This window comes from Lepidochelys kempii, chromosome 3 (assembly GCF_965140265.1).
Source record: "Lepidochelys kempii isolate rLepKem1 chromosome 3, rLepKem1.hap2, whole genome shotgun sequence".
Classification (NCBI taxonomy): Eukaryota; Metazoa; Chordata; order Testudines; family Cheloniidae; genus Lepidochelys; species Lepidochelys kempii.
Genome location: NC_133258.1, coordinates 5,661,141 through 5,682,157, shown reverse-complemented (window position 1 = coordinate 5,682,157; position 21,017 = coordinate 5,661,141). Strand labels below are relative to the sequence as shown.

The window sequence follows — 21,017 nt, the reverse complement described above, 5'->3', positions numbered from 1 at the left end:
GCTCCCCACCCCATCTCCCCTGGCATCCACGGTGTAACCGGAGTCCCAGGGGAGCCAACTGAGGTCACTCAATTAGGGTGAACTGCAAAGAATGGGGCAGGCAATCCCCAATGCTGGTGGACATTCCAATGCTTAGATTTACCAAGACAGCACAAAACAGCTTCTATAATACCTCACTGGTTACCCAGAAGCCAACACCACAGTTCCCTTAAAGTAACCCACCCTCAGGCCTCCACCTAGACACCCAAGTCAAATGTGATGAGGATTACTGAAAATCTTATTAATCATATAAAAAAGTTCTACCAATTCCAAAGGATCAGACACATTACCTCTCAGGTTAATGAATATTCCAAATCTTACCCAAATACACACTTAAAGCCAATTCTTATTAACTAAACTAAAATGTATTTAAAAAGCAAAGAGAGAGCTTGTTGGTAAAAAGATCCGTACACATGCAGACATGAGTTCAATTCTTGAGATTCAGATTCATAGCAGAGATGGTGAGCTTTGTAGATGCAAAGAGTTCTTTTAGAAATAGTTCCTAGGTTATATAGTGTCAAAGTTTGACTCAGACTCACAATTTATCAGACCACTCTGTTTTATTAGCAAAGCTGCTCTGCTAATACAGAGCCCCCAGAGTGGGGCTTGTGTCTCTTAATTTATACAGTTTTTGGAGAACAAGTTACAGAGAAGTTACAGACAAAAGAAGAAAAAGATTTTAGTCACCACCCTTCGAGATCCCTGAGACCAGTCACGTATCTTCAATTACCTGCCACCCTTAACAATCTCCTTTAACAGCTTCCAGTTAACTTAATTAATTGCCCTTCACACCTTCCATTCTGATGCCTGCTTCTTAGATGTGCTGGCTCTATTTTAATTGCTTCTCCATTCAAAAGCTAACTGTCCCTACGTGTGCTCCCTCAGATACTTTGTAAGATGTTTTGGCATGCCCTCTCGTATACAATGTATCCAGCATGTCCCCTTATACAACGCTATACTTATACAATGTTATACTTCCACAATAGTCCAATGTTTATATTCAGGGTGGTCCAGTCAGGACTGGGATTCAGTCCTTATAGCTTAGGCTTCCCCTGCATGAAGCCTGAAGCAGATCTGAGATAAAAAGATTGGGACCCAAATATCTTTGTACAGTTTCAGGCCGTCTTGTGACAGCTTGGAGTCTTTTGGTGAACAATAGGCAACTATGGGGACTTTTGAAGTAGATCCATTTCCTAAGCATCACTGGTAATTATCTACACAGATTAACATAAGGCAATTGCCTGTTTTTCCATGATTCACAGATGATTTGCTGTACATTTCAAAGATAGATGAATACAATGATATCCTATGTTTACAGTTCATCTCAATGTTAAGATGTCCTTTTGATCTCTGAATGAACAGAATACAGCACAGACAGGGACTGTTTGATTACATTGTTAACCTTTAACAATATATATGTAAATACACAAAAACACAAACATTATCTACCAAAATGTCTTTAAGGGTTGAATTGGAGTCATTTATCCTGCAGGATGCTTAATGCTTCCCGGTCATGCGTCACACACAGACTCCCCCTCCCATCGCCTGTCGGGAGGGCAGCACAGGGGGGAGTTTCTGAGCCAGGGGAGCCCCCTCCCCTGACCACCGTGCTTGCAGGAAGAGGGGGGACACAGATGCTGTCTCTCTGGCTCTGCAGACACAAGCCCTGCTGCCTGCACCTCCCCGCCAGGCTGGCAGCTCTGGGTGGCATCACCCACCTTTGTCCGGAGGCTCCAGCCCTGGGCTCGCCACACTCACCCCCACTCCGGCAGCCCAGGCCTATCAGCGTGCGGCACTCAGATGGTGACACCCCACCCCATCCCCAGATCATGGCTCCCTGGGCAGTCACCCTTGTTACTCACCCTAAGGTCGGTTCTGGGTAGTGGATGGGTTGCCCCACCCTCTCTTGTTAGACACAGACTGGAATCCCTTCCCATTAGGGAAGCAAAGGGGTGTCCAGAAACCCCAGAGGGAAGGAATGAAACCCACAGGGAAGGGACAAGAGCTGTTAAACTTAGAAGGGTTGGGAAACGTAGACAAGAGAACACAAAGAAAGGGGAGCACCCCGAGGGATGAAGAGGGAAGAGAAAAAAGACAAGGAAATAGTCTCAGGGGATAAAAATAATCTGAGCTCGTTAACAGCGGTTGAGAAGTTATCGGAGCTCCTGCCCCTGGAAAGCCGGGGAGGGGGGAATCCCAAGAACAGTTGGAGAGTTGGGGTCACCAGGAGGAGGAGGGACACCAGCAGACCCCCCCCCACAAAGCAAAGAGGCCGAGAATGAGGAGTGTGGAACCCCAGGGGGCCCGGGTGTGAGGACCTGTGTGGGTGGAGAAAGGGATCCTAGCTGGCTAAGTTGAGTAGCGGCTCCAGTACCCTGGAGACAGAAATACCGGGGCGGGAGGTGGGTGGCAGAGTGCTGCGAATCAGCAGCCGAACCAGTGCTAGGATGGACAGCCATTTTCACTGCTGGCTCTGCTCCTATGCCCTTCCTATGCCATCTAGTGGCGTCTCCTGCGATAACAGCTGAGCGACTCCATGGGCCGGTGCATTCGGATCACTGTTTAACCAGTCAGACCCTCCCCAGGGGCCTGGTCCAGGAGAGGCCTTCCTGGTGATCAGGTCAGATGGGGGGCTGGGTAGCTACCCAGCTAATTAGCCCGTTAACAAGGAGGCTGGACAAAAGGGCAGAGGCAGGAAATGCGAGGGGAGAAAGGGAAGAGACAGACAGGCCAGGGGGGCCTGAGACAAGGGAATTCTCTGGGAGGAGATACCTTTGCCGCCCTCCCCTTTGGAGGAGGGGTAGTAAAGCTGGAGGACCCTGCAAATGCACTAGTATGTAGGTGGAGGAGTGCCACAATGGAAATAAACGGCATGGTGGCATCTATGCAAGAAGTCTCTGGGCGGGTCTGTGCGAGGCAAAGAGAATGGAGCAAAGGGCCAAAATCTCCTTCTTGCTCTTTGGACAGCAATGTGGGGGAAGAACGTGTCACCATATGGACCCCAGCAGTCTCTTCGTGGTGCCCCTAGCCGTCCTCCGAAGCAATGCAGCTGCCATCCTGGCATCCCCACCAACATCTCCCCGGAGCGCTGTGGTGGAGTTGCTGTCATGTTTCAGGCCAATCACATTCACACCTTTTCTGCACACATTTGCGCAAGTGGAGTTCTGTTCCTCGGAAGCACATGTCAAGCCCACACACCAAGAAAAAGGGCTACATTTGTGAAGAAATTGCTCATAATGTATTCTGTGGCTGGCTTGGATCTCTGGGGTTTTTTAGTCAACAGCCCTGTATTTCTCTTTTATCATCAGATCGTGCTTTTTATGAATTCATTATTATGTACATGACAGTATTACCGAGAGGTCCCATTGTGCTGGGTCCAGGACACACACATGGCCAAAGACAGGCAATCTAACAACACAAGCCAGGCAAAGGAAGTATAATTATCCATAGTTTACAGATGGGAAACTGAGGCACAGAGCGAGCAAGTAACTTACTTGATTTCATGCCGGGAGCAAGTGGCAGGGAGAGACCTGGCAGTTACAAATGTGCTCTCTAGGCATTTGACAAAAGTGCAGTGGAGCAAAATCCAGAGCTAGACACCAAGTATCCAGTCTCTGATGAAATGTGGACTCTGATTGCCAGAGCAACAGTTCAGAATGAGAACCTGCAGAAAGCAGCTAATGCTTATTAGCACAGGGTGGCCAGGGCAGCATCTTCTCAGTCCCTATCACCGATTCGGGTGGAGCTCTCAGTCCTCGGTGGGATTTTGTTTAAAGACGTCAGGATAGCGATTCTCTAAGGTGCTACAGAGGAATATGTTACAAAGGATACAGGAAAGACCTTGAGGGACTGAGAAAGCTAAGAGAAGGGCCAAAGATGTTTTATACTGGCCACAAATGAAGAGCGACATTGAGGAAATTTCAGGTTTCAGAGTAGCAGCCGTGTTAGTCTGTATTCGCAAAAAGAAAAGGAGGACTTGTGGCACCTTAGAGACTAAGCAATTTATTTGAGCATGAGCTTTCGTGAGCTACAGCTCACTTCATTGGAATGCATCCGACGAAGTGAGCTGTAGCTCAGGAAAGCTCATGCTCAAATAAATTGCTTAGTCTCTAAGGTGCCACAAGTCCTCCTTTTCTTTTATCGAGGAAATTGTCAAAGGCAAGTGAAAGTGACCATGCTGGTGATGGCACAGGGGGAAAAATTGTCCCCTGGAGCAAAACAGGCATGGATTTGTTTACGTTGTCTGGGGGGAAAATGATGTACTTGGTCTAAACGATTATTTTCACTTCCCCGAGATAGCCTTATTAGCAGATCCTGTGGCTAAACAGGTGATTGCGTGTGGCAGATCTATTTTTGCTAGACGTTGTGTGCCTGACCAAGTGACGTCTGATGATGGGCTGCAGGGTAGCAGGCATGTGTTTAAGCAGCTTGCAGCAAAGTTTGGGTTTTCATGTCGCCTCAGTCGCCATTGTCCCCAGACCCATGGGCTGGTGGAAAGCGGTGCCAAAATAAGAAAGCGGCTACAGGAAAAGGCGACGGCGTGAGACCAGGCCGTACTCAGCCGTGTCAAAGTACAGGGCGGCATCAGTGAAACATGGTTTGTCACCTTCAGACACTTTGTTCAACAGAAAACTCGAGAACGACGATGCCTGTAACCCCGGAAGCTGATGGTCAGAGGAATTGCGCTGACATAGAAAGAGGCAGACAATATGATTTGGGATCCTGGGGCCTGCCACCACTCCATGAGCATGACGCAGTGTGCCTCGGCCAGGAATCGACGGTCGCAAACAGCAGGGGGTCACGCGAGGGGTGGACACGCCCTGAGCATATTGAGACTACAAATAATCATCATAATAATGAAGGCAGAGAGTTTTTTTGGTCTATGCAAAGGCTGGTTTGTTCCTCTTTCCACGCGGAGCAGCTGGTCTCTGATGAGCCGGGGTGACTGGCAGGGCCTGCTTTCATCAGAATGCACCGGCCCATGGAGTCGCTCAGCTGTTATCGCAGGAGAAGCCGCTAGATGGCATAGGAGCAGAGTCAGCAGTGAAAATGGACAGGGCCAGTCTTAGGGAAAATGATGCTCTGGGCAAACTTGCATTTTGGTGCCCCTGGCCTCTGCTGTCTCCCCAGGCTCCCCCCTGATCGTCCGGGCCCCTGCTGCCTCTCTGAGCTCCCCACTCATCTCCCTTGGGCCCCGATGCCTCCTCTCCCCCATTATCCCAAGCTCCCTTTTGCAGCCTTGCCCCCCAGGCCCGCCCTGCTCCTTGCCTCTTGACCACGGTGACCCCGCAACCATGGTGCCCTGGGTGGTCGCCCACCCATAAGGCTGGCCCTGAAAACAGGTCCCTGTCCTACAAACACTTATGGCTCCGCTCTGCAGTTGGATCCACTAGCCACCAGGGCTATGCCTGGGCACAGAGGCAGCAAGTCTAAGCCACACACTTGCATTGCAGCATTTAATGAGATAAAGAAGGGAAGAAACAGGGGGGGAGATACATAGTTACTCGTTTTTGTTTAGGGGCACAGTGTGTGCCTTCAGACCACACAGAGCTGGGTGAAGTGTCTCTGCAGGATGGGTCAGAATCATGTAGAAATTGGATGTAGCAGGTACTGGGCATGCTCATTAGCTGGTTGAAAATGCCTGGATGATTTCCACTGTGGGCAAGGAGCCTGGCAGGATATACCCAGAGTCACCCTCTGAACGTGGAACCAAGGGGAGCTCAAGGGAATGGGGAGGAGTGAACAAATAGGAGTGGGAGCCAGAGTGATCTGGAAAACTCAGCAGTGGAGCAGTGCCAGGGACTGTGTTCCAGTAGGGTGACCAGATGTCCCGTTTTTAAAGGGACATTCCCGTTTTTTGGGACTTTTTCTTATATAGGCGCCTATTACCCCCCACTCCCTGTCCCGTTTTTTTCACAGTTACAATCTGGTCACCCTATGTTCCAGGGACTCTGCCAGTCTGTTGGATTTAGCCTGGGGCAGGCTCCCTTGCCCCACCGGAGAGGAAGAGGGCTAGAACTGCTGCAGGTAGGGCAAATTCCAGGCTGTTGCTGAAGAGACTCAAAGACAAAGTGGGACTATCGCTTGTTTCCTAACTTTAAGGAGCTGGCGTGCGTTACAGACACCATCCTGCAGAGGCTGAGGTGGGTAAGTCCGCCTAGAGAAGACACCTGGAACAGTGGCTCTCAACCTTTCCAGACAACTGGTCCCCTTTTCAGGACTCTGATTTGTCTTGCCTACCCCAACTTGCACCTCACTTAAAAACTCAGGCTTTGGCTTCAGCCCCACTCGGGCTTCAGCTTTTTGGCCTGGGCCCCAGCGAGTCTAATGCCGGCCCTGGCAACGCCCCCCCCCCAAAAAATAAACTCGTGACCCACTTTGGGGTCGCCACCCAGTGGTTGAGAACCACTGAAAATGTTGAGCGTATAAACAAGTCATTCTCGGAATGAAATTTTAGTTTGCCTGACTTCCCTCATGCTTTTTATGTAGCTGGTTGTAAAACTAGGCAAATATCTGGATTTGATGTACTCCTGGAAGATCTCTGCTCACCCCCGGGGGTACGTGTACCCCTTGTTGAGAGCCACTGACTTAGGGGAGCGTGTGTGGGAGTGCATGCAATTATATTTTGCATTTGAACTGGATGGCAAGAAGCATTAAAACTTGGGGACCCCCCTAAAATGTTTAAAAACTTGTAATTGACACTACTGACAATTGTTTCATGGGTTAAAGGTAAACAAATGCATGTACATTTATCGGTCTAGATATAGGTACAGCTTTAGCAAATGCTTTTCCCTTTTGTCACTGCGTCTCTCAGGGGTTTAACTCTGTGTAATGTATATAAACACAGCTAAATCCTGAAAAGACGACCCTCTGATCTGGGCTGCAGCGAAGAGGTAAAGCTGCGCAATACAGGAAAGGGCACGGAGGCATTTTGCCTAAAAGGCGCAAAGCTTTCTCCCAGCCAGTTACGCAAACACTGGCCCAAACAGTATGGGTTTGGTACATTGAGTTATGCAGAATGTGGAGCGTAGCTCATGATCAGTCATTCAGTATTGCTACCCCAGAACATTCACAAATCGTGAGACTGGCCTGAAAAAGGTGCCTTTTATGTTAAATAACTAATGTTGGGGCTTTTTTCTCTGCCTTCTGGCTTTGAGCCCTCAGGGTGTGCTTCTCCAGCTTTTCCCTGCAGCAGTGAGGCTGAGAAACATACTTAAAAGACAGCTGAGCTCTCTGATGATCTCATGACTCCAGCAGCTGGGTCTTTAGGAGACTCACTAAAGATCGTGAGACTTGCCTTAGAGCTGGCAACCCTGAGCAGCAGTGTGACAGTCGCACTTGGAGAACACTCCAGCAGAGAGCAGGGCCCCACTGTGCTGGGCTCCGTACACCCCCCCCCCCACAGTGAGAGACCCCTCCCAGCCCAAGGAGCTTACAACCTAAATAGACAAGAGGGGGGATGGGAAATAGAGGCATTGAGAGGGAAAGTGGCTTGCTCAAGGTCACTCAGCTGGTCAGAGGCCAAGCCAGGAACAGAACCCAGGTGTCCCGGCCCTACGGCCATTTTTTGTTTTTGTTTTTTTGCTAGTGTTCCTAATCGTTTCTCCTTGGATAAGATAAGCGCAGCACTTGGTGCTTCTGGGGGAAACGTCCAGCCTAAACAGACAAGCCCCAGACACGCATTAGCGCCCCCAGAGGCCGGTGGCACCTTTGTTTGACTCGCTTCGGTCGACAGCATGGGTGTGATGGGGGCAAAGAACGCACCAAAAGCGGGTTGTGGCCCTCTTCGCGCTGGGGTTCACAATGGCACCAGGTGCGGCTGAGGACGCAGCAGGCCCCCGTCTCTGCCGCGTTATCTTCGCCTTCCCTGTCCGCTGTTCTAACGTCGTCCGCTGAGCCCAGAGCCGCTCGCTTCATTTGTGACCCCCGGGGCCTCTCCGGCGCTCCAGCCCTACCAGGCCGTTGTGCGTTGGTGGGACTGTCACTGTGCAAGGCCTGGTGTCCCTCTGGCTGGCGCAGCGGACGGGGTGCGCGTTTGATGATCCGGTGGGGTCAGGGTGGCCCCGACCCCCGCCAGGCCACAGTCCTCTTTGCTCCGGCGGCCACCTGCTGCGCGGGCTCTCACGCCGGATTGAACCAGAGCCCGGCTGGCTGGAACTGAAGCAGCTGCCGCCCGGGCTGGAGCAGGCTCGTCCCCGCAGCGGACCAGCCGCGAGGTGGCCCAGCGCCCCGCACCGGCTGCGCAGCGCCCGACTTGCACCCGGGCCGCGCCACTCCCGCAGGCAGCGTGCGCCCAGATCCACACGGGGGCAGCACCAACGCGCCTGAACCGCCTCCAGACACGGCTCCAGCTCCGCCGCTGCACGGACAGCCCCAGCCGGCTCGCCGCGTGTCCCCACTCCCGGCACACGTGCGTTCCGCTGCCGAGCGCTTTCGGAGCCGGGCGGCTGCGGGGCCAACAGCTGCTCCCTCCTGCCTGCCCAGCCCTTGGCGCCTCTCCTTCAAAGTAAGTTGGTGTGTGTGTGTGTAAATGTGATGGGGGGGGGGGGTGTCTTTCCAGCACCCTGGAGGCTTGAAGCCATTGCTCTGGAGTGGGCGATGAGGGGCTATTAATAAATCCTTCCCTTGGCATGGCTGGTAGCTTCTCCCAGCGAGGGGGAGGAATGTGTGTCTGGCGAGGGTTTGGAGACACAAAGTCAGCCAGTCTCCCGAGGGCAGGGCTGGAGGGCTACTAGAAGGGGCTACTAGACCCTGTCCCTTCTAAGCCCCAAGCCCACTGAGGCTGGTCAAACGCTGTTGCCCTCTGTGGGGAGGTGCCCAGGTTTCTGGTGAAGCAAGTGGCTCTTTCCCCATCTTAGCCGTCCAGGACGGATGGAGCCGGAGTGAGCTACTGTCGTGCGGGGTGGGCATTGGGCAGTTCTGGGCACGGGTGCGGTGTGGGGGGAAGTTGGCACAGGCGGGACTGAGGCTGGCTGCCCGTGCTTGGCTGGATCTGTGGAAGAGGGCACAAGGCGGGGGTGGTCCGCCTAGGTGGTCTGCGTGGCTGCGGGCAGGCTGTAGGCTGGCATCCTGCCTGATGGTCTGTTTTCCGCCTCCCATTTCAAACCCGTGCGTGGCTGGGGAGTTTGGCCCGGCGAGTGTGTCCCCACGGACGGTTTGCGGGGTTCCCCAGCCACTCCCTTCTTGCAGGAGCCTTGCTCGGAGTCCCTGGCTGCTGATCTTCTCCCGCAGCAGAGTGAGGGCAGGTGCTGGAGAAATGGCTTCACAGGCTCCACAGGTCGGGGGCTAGAGCAGGTTTGGGCTGAGATGGAGAGGCAAAGATGGCTCCAAGTCCACCCTGCAGCCTGGAAAGAGCAGGGCCACTCCCATGATCCCCAGTCTGTGCCCTGGACCTCCCTGATTCCTCCCCCGTGGCTGACCTGACAATGTGTACAGATCATGTGGTACCATAATGGCAGTGAGGTCCTGCAGTGCCAGCCCAATAGCAGTGCAGGGAGCTGTACATGAGCCCTCTGTAAGGATACAGGTGTATCGCAGAACTGTTGCCTTGTGGTAGGACAGGAGGCATGGCCCAGGGGAGAGGGACTGGGAATTGGGAGCCCTGACCCTGTGACTGACTCACTCTGGCACTAGGCGAGTCACTTCACTGCTCCGTGCCTCGGTTTCCCCCTCTCCTGAAATAGGCTACTCACCTCCCCTTTGTGATTTATGGCTGAAAAGCGCTAGGGGGGGATGACCAAGGGGGTTGGAAAGTTTGCACCATCAGGGCGCTCTGCAAGTGGGCGCCCCTGCAGAGGTGAGTTTCGTTGGCCCCGGCCCTGTCCAGGGGCGGGGAAAGGCGTGAGACAGCACCGCCTGAAAGGGCACCAGCATCCCAACAGTCTCAGGGCTAGTGGCTGCTAAACCAGCCCTGATCACGGTGTAGCCAAGGCACCTGTGCGGGTTCATTGCACCCCCACTCACTGGGACCGTTGTGTCGTCAGCAAGCTCGTTTCCGGACAGTTGTGCGCTTTGTCCGAGCGGCTTTAACGACTCGGGCGCATCTGCCGCGGATTCACCGACATGCCCTGACCACCACCTAAGCCGTGAGCCGTGGGATTCAGGCCCTTCTGCTGCAGAAACACGGCTCCATGGGCACCTGTCCCCCGTGCCTTGCCGAAGCATCTCATTTAAATATGGCCCTAGGTGCGTGGGTCAGTCTTTAGCCCCTTAATCTTCCCCAGTCCCAGGGACAGGCAGATGTCGTCTCTCTCCAGCCTCGCCTTCCTCTTCTTGTTCCTCTCTCTAGCCTGCTTGCAGGGCTCCAGTGTGTGGGCTCCCCATGGCTCCGGACAGAGTTTTCCCCAGGGGTGCTAGCTGGCTTCCTAAATCTTCTGGGATGCCCCGGTGTCTTCCCAAGAGCGGGGAACTCTGATGTCAGCGAGATGGGGCAGGGCGATGCGTCAAGGCTGAAGGTAGATCCAGCGGTGGGCCAGCTGTGGGGCTGGGCAGGAGCCCATGGTGGACAGAGGGTGGTGGGGTGGGGAGCACCTGGTGTTGTTGTGTAAGGATGTGGGGTGCAGGGTCCCCCCCCCATTTGGCAAGGCGGGGCTGTGGACTGCAGGGAGCTGCAGAGAACCGCCGCCCCGGCCTCTGTTGGGGCAGAGCTGTGTGACCTTTAAATACATAAATTCGCCTCTCTGTGCTAGCCTGGGGAGATGGCCGCGGTCAGAGGATAAGCTCGATTAGCTGCCACTAGGGATCGCGACTTGCGTACACCGCCAGCGCATACTCCTGAGCAGGTCTGATTGCATCCAGCCCAGGGCAGTGGGGAACAGCCTCTCTCCCCACCAGCCGCTCACCTGGCTCAGCGAGCTGGCTCAGCAAGCAAGCTCCCGGGGGTTGTGGTTGGGGGTCCAGGCTTCCTAGGCCAGCAACTCTCCATCCCTCCTGCACGCCTCACTGAGCGTGCCTTGCTCTCTAATGCCCCCTCTGGCCGGAGCTCGGTGTGACACGCTGGCAGGCAGAGGGGGCGCTGGAGAGCAGCACGTGCCCAGATACCATGGCAATGGGGGCAGAGCCAGCCCTCCCGGAGTGTAGCTAGGATGCAGAGTCAAAGGTGGCAGTGTGTGGGAGGGGGAAGAGATGGTGCCTGGGGTCCTGGAGGGGCTGTAATAAGGGGCAGTGGAGTGGATGATAACCATGCGTTGGGGAAGGTGGATAGCCGGGAGATGTAGGAATGACTGAAGGGCTATATGCAACTGAGGCCTCAAGCATCCTGTCATGGTACATGCAGTGTCTTGTGTGAAACCTGGGGTGGAGTTTTCAAGGCTCTCTCTTCTTCGGGTGTTCTCAGGTCCTGGTCAGGAGCAGGAAGGAGGATCTACAAAGGAGGTCACAGGCGGTGTGCATCATGAATTCAGGTGGCAGGTGCAGTCGGAGGATCTGGGCTGGGAACCTTCCATGCATTTACTTTTAAGGAGAGAGGCTGATGTGGGGAGGGGTGCAGGACACCTGGGTAGGGCTGGGCAGGAATGGCTTTCCTGTCCTGGGAGAATCTGCAAGATTTTGAAATTTTTTCCTGGCCTGAATTGGGACGAAAAGTCAAAATCTTCAAAATTTTCACAAACCGAGAAAACGAAATCAGTTTGGGTCAGTGGAATGTTTTGTTTTGATCATTTCCAAATGGTCCGTTTCCTTTTTGACCTTTCCTCTTTTTTTTTAACCTTTTTTTAAGTCTAAATTTACTAAAATTTTGAACCAAAAAGTAATTTCAACTTGAAAAGCCAAAACTCTCTGAGTTGATAACACTGAAATGGGACATCTGGACAATTTCAGAGAGATTTTTTCCCACAAATGTTTTGCGTGGGGAGTTGGGTTGAAACTGACCCACTTTCATGAACAGCTTTTGTTCTGACGAACCCACATTATTTTTTGCCAAAAAGGAGCAGTCAAAAAATTCCCAACTCGGTGTACTTCTGGGTTCGAAGCCGGGCTCTGCCGCGGACCCAGCTTTGAACCCTTGGGCAAGTTGCTGCATCTGCGGTGCCTCAGTTTCCCTAGTGGCAAAATAGGGCTGATGATATGCTTGCTCCCCCCTTCGTAGGGCGAGTTGAAGATCTGTAGATGAAAAGTGTACTTATTTATTAAATAGCAGCAATGCCTGGAGGGTGCAAATGGGCGGCGCCCTAGTGTGCTGGGCGCTGTACAAACACACAGTAAAGCTTATGAAGTGCCAGCACATTGGACAGTAACAGCTCATAGGCTGAAAGTGAGTTGGGGTATATACAGTAGCTGCAATAACACAATGTGATAGGGAGCTCTGTTGTGCCGGAGGCTTTGCACCCTCCGGGTGTCCAACGAGGGAGCAAAAAGCCAGTGCCAACAGAGGCCGAAGAAAGGTGGCTGGATCTATGATGACTTCCTGAATGTGTATTGTTGCTTGTACCCACTGTTAACAAATGTGGCTAACAGGTTGCAACACGCATGCTTGCATCCCCTGGGCTGTTGAAAGCTTAACCCACAGGCGGAAGGGCCGTGGGGTCTTGTAGTTAAAGAACTGGCTTGACTGTGTTGAAATAGGGGTTCAAGTCCTGCCACATGCCCTCTCTGTGCTGTAGTGCCCTGCCTGTAAAATGGTAATACCTTAGCTGTACAGACGGTTAGTTCTCTGGGACAGGTGCCGTCTCTTACCATATGTCTGTGTAGCACCTACCACTGGGTACTACAGAATCAGTCTCTCTTTTGCCTGCTTTTTAATGCTGAGGACTAGCTAGAGACTGATTCTACAGCCCAGTGGTGCGGGCAGTCCCTGGGAGCACTGGAGACTCACATTTGAGCCCAAATCCCATGTGAATGTCCTGGCCTCCTGGCTATTTTCTTCTTGCCCAGAAATTCACCCTGGACCTGAGACACCTTCCCAGTGAAAGTCTTGTGGCCAGTGACAGGTTTTTACGACAGGTTTTGATTTTGACTAATAGTCATTTTCTGTCCCATAATTCCAGACCGCCTGTGCATTTACCAGGGGCTGTGGGGTTAGCTCCGGGGTCTGGCCACCTTCCAGCTAAGGAATGGTCTATCTCCCCAGCTGGTGCTCGTTTCAGCTGGATGCAAAGTCCTTCAGAACCAGAACTGTTAAGTAGCGTTGCTGGCTGTTGTGAAGTAGCTGCTGCATCCCACCCCAGAAGAGGTGGCTGAAGAGATCCCTGTATACACCCATTACCTTCTTCACAGTGGGGCTGTGAGTAATGGAGAGCAGCCCTGAGGCTGCTCTCAGTTACATAGAGGGACTGGCCTGGTGCACAGCTGGCCCGAGATCAGGGAAGGACATCGTTGGCCTAAAGTAGTGATTCTCAACCTTTCCAGACTACTGTCCCCCTTTCAGGAGTCTGGTTTGTCTTGTGTACCCCCAAGTTTCACCTCAGTTAAAAATAACTTGCTTACAAAATCAGACATAAAAATACAAAAGTGTCACAGCACACTGTTACTGAAAAATTGCTGACTTTCTCATTTTTACCATATAATTATAAAATAAATCGATTGGAATATAACTATTGTACTTACATTGCAGTGTATAGTACATAGAGCAGTATAAACAAGTCATTGTCTGTATGAAATTTTAGTTTGTACTGACTTCGCTCGTGCTTTTTATGTAGCCGGTTGTAACACTGGGCAAACATCTAGATGAGTTGACGTACCCCCTGGAAAACCTCTGTGTACCTCAAGAGGGACATGTAACCCTGGTTGAGAACCACTGGCCTAAAGGCCCCTTGGCAGCATGCTGTGTGGTCCTTGAGTGCAGCTGAGGATCCGGGCCTGACTCTCCATGTGGCCGGTTGGGGATCAGACCCCTGCACCGGAGTTCTGAGTAAGATGGGGGTGGGTTTCCTTGTTTGTGGAGCCCTTTGCCAGAGAGGGGCATGGGGCGGTTTGCTCTCTATCTTGCCTGGCGCACTAGTTGTGACGGCTGCTGTCACGGAAATGTGGGCTCGAGGATTCATGTCACTGGCACAGGCCCCGAACCCATCCAGGAAGTGGGCCCCTGGGGTGTGGTTTTAGTAAGAACGATGCCCTTCCCCTTAGCACCAACTCCCACGTGGGCCAGGTCCTGCAAGTTCCTCGGTCCTGCTCTTGCCTGGCGAGCTAGAGACCTGCACAGAGGAGGAGCAAAGGAACCCACCGCAGGTCCCCAGGCTCCGGCTTCCCCCTTGCATAGGTGAGTCCCTCAGGCTCTTGGGAGGCAGCAGGATGCTGCAGACAGAGCTGTCAGCCTCCTGGGAGGAGCAGGGCAGCCTCGGCACCCCAGGGACCTGCTGGGGCTGGCAGGAGATGCAGGCAGGGAGAGAGGGAGGGCGGTGCTCGGAGGAATGCAAGGCAGCCCAGACCAGGAAGTGAGCGCACTGAGGGTGTGTAATTGCCAGGGTGTTTTCTCCAGGGCCTCCGGGGAAGGAAGATCCCATTTTCCATACCTCCGTCCCTACCCCCGTGCCCCAGGTTTGGGGTGCAGTCACGGGGCTGGGAGGAGGGGGGGGCCTGCGGACCTACAGCTTTTTCGCTAGCACCCTGGGAGCCTCGAGGTGGGTGAAAAGGTAGGAGAGAGCTGGGGTTGTTAAGGGTCCTTGAGAGGGTATGGCCGGGGTCCGGGCACCAAAGGTGTCCCGTTGTGTAGTGCCTGGGGGAGCACTCTGGCTTGTGTGGGGGTGACGATCGGCCCCCTGGTCGTTGGGGGAATCGCTGCGACTGAGGCAGGGCGCCTGGCCCCGCTGGTGTGAATGTGCCAGGCTAGTACATGCTCCTGTGGGCACACGTGTGTGTTCTGGCTCCGTGCAAAATCTTCCCCACTCCCCTCTCTGGTGTGAGGCTGCTGAGGCTTGCCAGCTGGGATTGAACCCTGAGGTGTACGGATCCCCCATGTGACGGCACGTACCTTCCCGCGCCATCGGTATGCCGATAGCTGGGTAAATATTTGCCGTGGTTGGGCCAAATCCGTCCCCGGCGTAACTGTACGTGGGGAGCACGGCTCCTTGTGTTTACTAGTCGGAATACCCTGGAGAGGGGCTGAGACAGGCCCTGCCGTACGGCACCCGGGCCAGGAGAGCTGGGGATGGTGGCATGCTCCGAGGGGACAGGAGGTAGGGCTGTCTGCTAAGGGAAGGGGCACGTGTCTCGTGATGGCTGACGCCAAGAGCACCATGTGTCCGAGATGAGCTGGAGCCTAGCCCTGGACTGGGTGTTGGGGGTCTGCCTATGGATATCCCCGTTCCAGTCTGCCACATGCAAGGAGAGACGGCCTCCTAAATCAACCGAGCCACTGGCTGGCTGACTCGTTGGCCATGTCCGTCCCCGTGGCTAGTGGCCTGCGGAGGCTGCCCCCCAGGAGAGACCTACCTCGGAGGGGTGGTCTGCGGGAGTCACGTCTGGAATGGGATCTCAGAGGACACGCTGGGGTGCCGGTTGCCGTATGAAGGTTGTGAGCACCAAGGAGGGGATGGGCTGAGGAGGGCTGGAAGCAAAGGGAGAGCACTAGACGGCTCCTCCTCCCTGCGAGAGCGAGGGGGATGAGGGTCTGCCAGGGGAAGAGGTGGCTGCTCCGGCAAGCCATGCTGGCCGAAGCACTGGAGAACTGGCAGCGGGGAATGATCCTGCCCTGGGTGCTGGGGATGGAGTGGATCCTGCCCTGCTTGGGTTGCTGTCAGCTTTGTAGGGGCAGGGGGTCAAACGCCACCTGTGGCTGCAGAGATATAAACTGGAAACTTCCCTGAGCCTGAGCCAGAGCCGACTGTGAGCTGGCAAGTCCCAAAGTGCAATTCCACCCACCTCAGCTCAGCTGGGCCCAAACCTCTCCAGCTCTCAGGGGATGTTGAGTGAGCGTGTGGCTTTGTCTGGAGTTCCCCTATGCTCTGAGAGCGAGGAGGAAATCACACAAGCCGCTGGCGTTTCACGCTCCATTGGTTTCCTCCCATTTCTTATTCCTTCCCTGCTTCGTCTCTTCCCCTCTGATCCCTAAAGGCCGCAGAAGCTAAGGGGATGGGGGGCGTCTGCAGAGCTCAGATGGCAACGGAGATAAGTCTCCTTAAAACCCCTGCTGGCCTTTTCCCCCCGCCCCCTCGTACCATGAAATGTGGTCCCTGGGAAAGCCCCGTCCACAGCGCTGAAAAAGCTTCCGATCCTTCCTGCAGCGAAAGTGTGACTGGCCTTCCCCCTTGCTACCGATGCCGCTGGCTCCTGCCCAGCGCATGCCATTCATAGCAGAAACACGCAGCCTCGGGCTTCGTCCGCCAGGGCCGCAGCCTCCGCTGGCGTAAACCAGCCTCACGCCGCTGCAGTCCGGGGAGCCCGTTTACACCCAGGAAGCATCAGGCCCAGGAAGCTGCCCACAGAGGCATGACAGAACTAGAAACAAAGGCCTGGCGTGAGCTGCCCTGGGATGCCGCAGGGTGCTCGGTGCTGGGGGAAGGTTCCTTGCGGACGGCCCCGGGGGACGGCGGGCTTGGCTTTTCCCACGCCGTCTGCTAGGAACCGTGCAGGTGTCACCCCTCAGAGAGCGTGTGCTGAACCGCGGGAGACGCGAGACTGTTGCAGCCCCGGCTGGAGAGTCTGTGTGTGTTAGAATCATAGAATCTCGGGGTTGGAAGGGACCTCAGGAGGTCATCTAGTCCAACCCCCTGCTCAAAGCAGGGCCAAGCCCCAATTAAATCATCCCAGCCAGGGCTTTGTCAAGCCTGACCTTAAAAACTTCTAAGGAAGGAGATTCCACCACCTCCCTAGGTAACGCATTCCGGTGTTTCACCACCCTCCTAGTGAAAAAGTTTTTCCTAATATCCAACCTAAACCTCCCCCACTGCAACTTGAAGCTTGGGCTTCTCGCCTGGCCCGGCAAGATGGTGGCCCAATTGCTCCAGGCCCGCAGTCTGTTCAGCCTCATTTCCCGCAGGGGCTTGTACAGGATCTGAGTGCCTCACGCTCTGCAATGTACGCAGCCTCACATGCCTCTGTGAGGCAGGGCAGGGCTAGTATCCCCATTGAACAAAGGGGAAACTGAGGCACGGGGAGGCTAAGTGATGCACCCAAGGGTGCACAGGAAATTGGTGCCAGGTCCCAGGCTAGTGCCTTAACCATTGGGCCATCCTTCCTATTTATCCTGTAATCCTGGGCCTCAGTTTCCCCTTTGTACGCAGAGAGGGGAGTGAAGGGTTTGTTTTCACCACCCCATGAGTTGAGTTATTGAAAGCAACACAGCATTCTTGGCTGGGTGCATCAAGGCCCTGTGTGCGCAGAGTCTCATGGGTGTTCAGGCTGATGTATCTCTGCATTTGTGAGCGCTATGATCATCTCAGAACTGTGGTCAAGTCCTATGAGAAGGTGTGTATCGGCCTCTGTGTTTCAGTGAGCAAGAGATTCTTACGACAGGCTTGAATCAGTTCCCCCTCCCCCATCTGCGCAGCTCGGTACCATCTTTGCAGCAGGTCCCTGGCCCAAAATCAGGGGGAGGGGGGTGAAAAGAGGTAAACACCTTTAAACTTGGGATCTGGAGTTAAAACTTGCAGCTGATAGCATGTGTGTGAAGGAGCTTGAGAGGGAGAGAAATACTATGTGTCTTTACTGGTGCCCGTGGGACAGACACGCGTTCTGGGGGCCGTTCATTGGGGGTGTGTGAAAAAGACAGACTCGGTGTAGAAGTGTGGGTGTGGGAGAGAGACGCTGGATTTCTGTGTGCGTGTGGGAGAGAAGGGTAAGGGACCGTTTCTCCGAGATCCCCAGGCTCTCCGTGGGTCATTGTGCAGATGAGGCTTTTCTAGAGCCGGTGGGACACTGGGAAGCCCTGAGAGCAGCACTGTGCTGGGCCTGAGTGTCTTTCCCCCTCTTCTCTCCCCAGTGCATTTGCTGAATAAAGCGTTTGGGCTTTTTCTGCGTCCCCTTGAATGGAAAAGCCTCCCCCGCTGTTGCTCCTGCTTGCTCTGAAAGCTCTCTGGCTCTGGGTTTGTAATTTTTACCTTCCACCCTGTCCTGTGGAGCCCAGGCACGCCTCCGAGTTCTGCTTTTCCATTGCCTTCACGTTTGGGCTATTCTTAACATTCACCGTGCAAACTCCTCGGGGTGACGGGGGCAGGGAAGGCAATGTCTTCTGAATCACTTTGCTTTTCCTTCGGCATAATTATTACTCACAGTGGGTTGACACAGGAGCGAGGCCTTTGTACCAAGCTTTGCTTATATTTAAAATTATAATAACGTATGGGCCCGTGGAATGCCCCAGCGTTGTAGCCGAACAGGTTATGGCAGGAATGGAATAGATGAAGCAGTAATTCCCTGAGCTTCTGGAAGAACTAGCTGGAAAGGATTCCCCCCACACACAGAGAAAATTTTGACAACCATGGAAAAACTTCCAATGAAAAATCAAAGACTGAGATATTTCAATTTGGAAATGCAACCATGGTGACTCATGGGAGCTACAGTTATGGGGTCTCATGCTCCCAATTCCCCTCTACAGGCTGGACTGCCCAGTCAGACTACAGTCCCCCATGATGCACTCTGATCTCTCCTCTTGGTGAGAGAAGGCAGTGCATCCTGGGAGATGACATCCAGCTGGAGAGCCCAGCCCACAGAGGAGAATGAAGCTCCCGAACTAGATCCCCCATGAGGCACCGTGGTGGCATGTCAGAATTGACATTTTTGATTGTCAGGAATTCAGCAAGGCCTAAGCCAGGGTAGTGACTCATGTTGTAATACTGTCTTGGGCATGAAAAGCCATTGAAACGAATGAGACCCCTTATGCGAGCAGGGGCGTTTCTGGTAAGGAAAGGCTGCAGGATCAGGAGATCCCAAAGACCATATCTGTAACACGCTGGCTAAATGTGTTTGCCATGGAGAGGAAGAGCTCACCCCTGCCATCAGAGGAGACAACTGCTCTTTTAGCTCAAACAATAGAGGCCTGTCCTTTTGCTGCTGGAGGTCCCCGGTTTGATGCTTCCTGACATCCCATGGTGGGGGTGAGTTTCACACGGAACCGTCTAAGTGCATGAAGCATATGGAGCAGCCTGGCTGAACCTCCAAACCTTGGTAGGCCTCTGTCTATGCAGTGTCTAGATGCTGTAGAATCATAGAATCATAGAAGATCAGGGTTGGAAGGGACCTCAGGAGGTCATCTCGTCCCACCCCCTGTTCAAAGCAGGACTAACACCAACTAAATCATCCCAGCCAGGGCTTTGTCAAGCCAGGCCTTAAAAACCTCTAAGGAAGGCGATTCCCCCCCCCCCCCCCCCAGGTAACCCATTCCAGTGCTTCACCACCCTCCTAATGAAAAAGTTTTTCCTAATATCCAACCTAGACCTCCCCCACTGCAACTTGAGACCATTGCTTGTTCTGTCATCTGCTACCACTGAGAACAGTCTAGATCCATCCTCTTTGGAACCCCCCTTCAGATAGTTGAAAGCAGCTATCAAATCCTATGCTGATGAATAGAATCAAAGTTTCACTTGCAGACAGATAACTAGTAGCCACCTGGTGTCGATGCTCCACATGGAGCTGCTAGAACTTGGGCAACTTGCTTTAATTTAGTCTCCCACCCCATCCCAAGAGATGCTGAGATTCTTTCGGGAATCGGAGGCAGGTAATCACAAAAGCCGTGCGGCCTGGAGATCTGAGCATGGAGTTGGGAGCCAAGAACACATGCGTGCTAATTCTGGCACAGATGCTCACGTCTTCTGTGACCTCGGGCAAGCCACTTGCCCTGTGTGTGCCTCGGTTTCCCCCTCTGTGAAATAGGTCAGGATCATTAACTCCATCTCCTGGGTAGTTAATGCACTTCTGAAGATGCATCGTGTATTACTATTTCTCAGAGAGCTCTCTGGGATCTCACATTAGTCTCACCCGCTATTATGAAAGCGAGCGCTGATCTTCCGTGATTTACCCTGCCCCTGCCCTGGCACCGGTCTGCGTTGTGTTGTGCTTTCACAGTACAGCCGTACCTCCTTGGAGATAACCGTGGAGTTTGCCATCTAGCATCTGCGAACGCCCACTCAGCGTATTCGCCCTGCAGCTGGCAAATTCCTAGCTCTGGAAGCCTGGCCCCTCGTGCGACCTCTGCCCGGCTGCTCCTTCGACTGCATCCCGGCAAGCGGTGCCTGCAGGCTTTCTAGTTTCTGGGCCTGCACACGTTCCACCCAGTCAGTCCTGCCTCCCTGGCCTGTAAGGACAGACAGACGCCACCTCCCAAGTCTTGCTGCATGCCTCTTTCTCAGTCGGTCGCTTTATTGTCCGATGCAAACGAAGCGAGTTCGGCTGCCTGGCGTAGGCCTTTCCCTGCTCTCTGCCCCTTTCATTCGGGGCTTGTGGTAATTGATCTGCTAGGACCCCTCCCCCTCTGCTGGGAGCTTTCTTGCCATCCTTTTATTAGTGTCAACTGATCCCCATCAAGCCCAGCAGGCAGGATCGTATCTTTCACAGGGGAACGGGGCACGTTCCCGTAAAGAGGCCATCCCGATCTCTGGCCCAAGCTGTACCCTCCAGACCTGTCTCTACGACAGGTCGAACTGCAAAAGCGACTCTGAGCCGGGGGTCCTTTGAATACGCATCCGATTGTCATGACTCGAGCTGGCCGAGAATTTTCCGATGTAGCCGTTTCCCCGTCAGAAAACGTTTATTCACTGCCATTGAATCATTCTGTGGGAAGGTGTCGATTTCAGCAACATTTCCCGGGGACAAAAATCAAACGGTTTCGTATCAAAGTGTTTCCAAACGCCGTTTGCATAGAGTTTTATATATTGTATTACCAATTATCACGGAATGTAAAAGTGTGAAACAAAACGTTTCGATTTTATCAAAATGTTTCCACTCATCCAAAGTGAAAGGTTTTGTTTTCTGGCCAGTTACGGTTTCCTCCCATCTCCAGTCTTGCCACAGGCTCAGATCGGATGGGATTCGCTGCCTGTCGTGTCTTGGGTTGTATGCGCTTGTTTATATGCTACTGTTTCCCGCATCTTTCTTCAGTGGGAATCCCACGA

The 21,017-nt window shown here is 53.6% G+C and overlaps 1 protein-coding gene across 8 annotated transcripts in view; it reads left to right on the top strand.

Annotated features, from left to right (window-relative positions):
* Positions 1 to 8,409: 8,409 nt before the first annotated feature.
* Positions 8,410 to 21,017, top strand: part of PTK2B (protein tyrosine kinase 2 beta) — a 112,626-nt gene continuing 100,018 nt past the window's right edge. For 4 of the 8 annotated variants that reach the window (XM_073335549.1, XM_073335548.1, XM_073335540.1 and 1 more), the window contains exon 1: positions 8,410 to 8,545. The gene's annotated coding sequence lies outside the window, so the exon portion shown is untranslated. Of the gene's footprint in view, positions 8,546 to 10,401; positions 10,494 to 14,117; positions 14,234 to 14,420; positions 14,607 to 21,017 lie in introns of those variants that run through there. The other 4 variants (XM_073335543.1, XM_073335545.1, XM_073335547.1 and 1 more) reach the window with 4 other exon arrangements.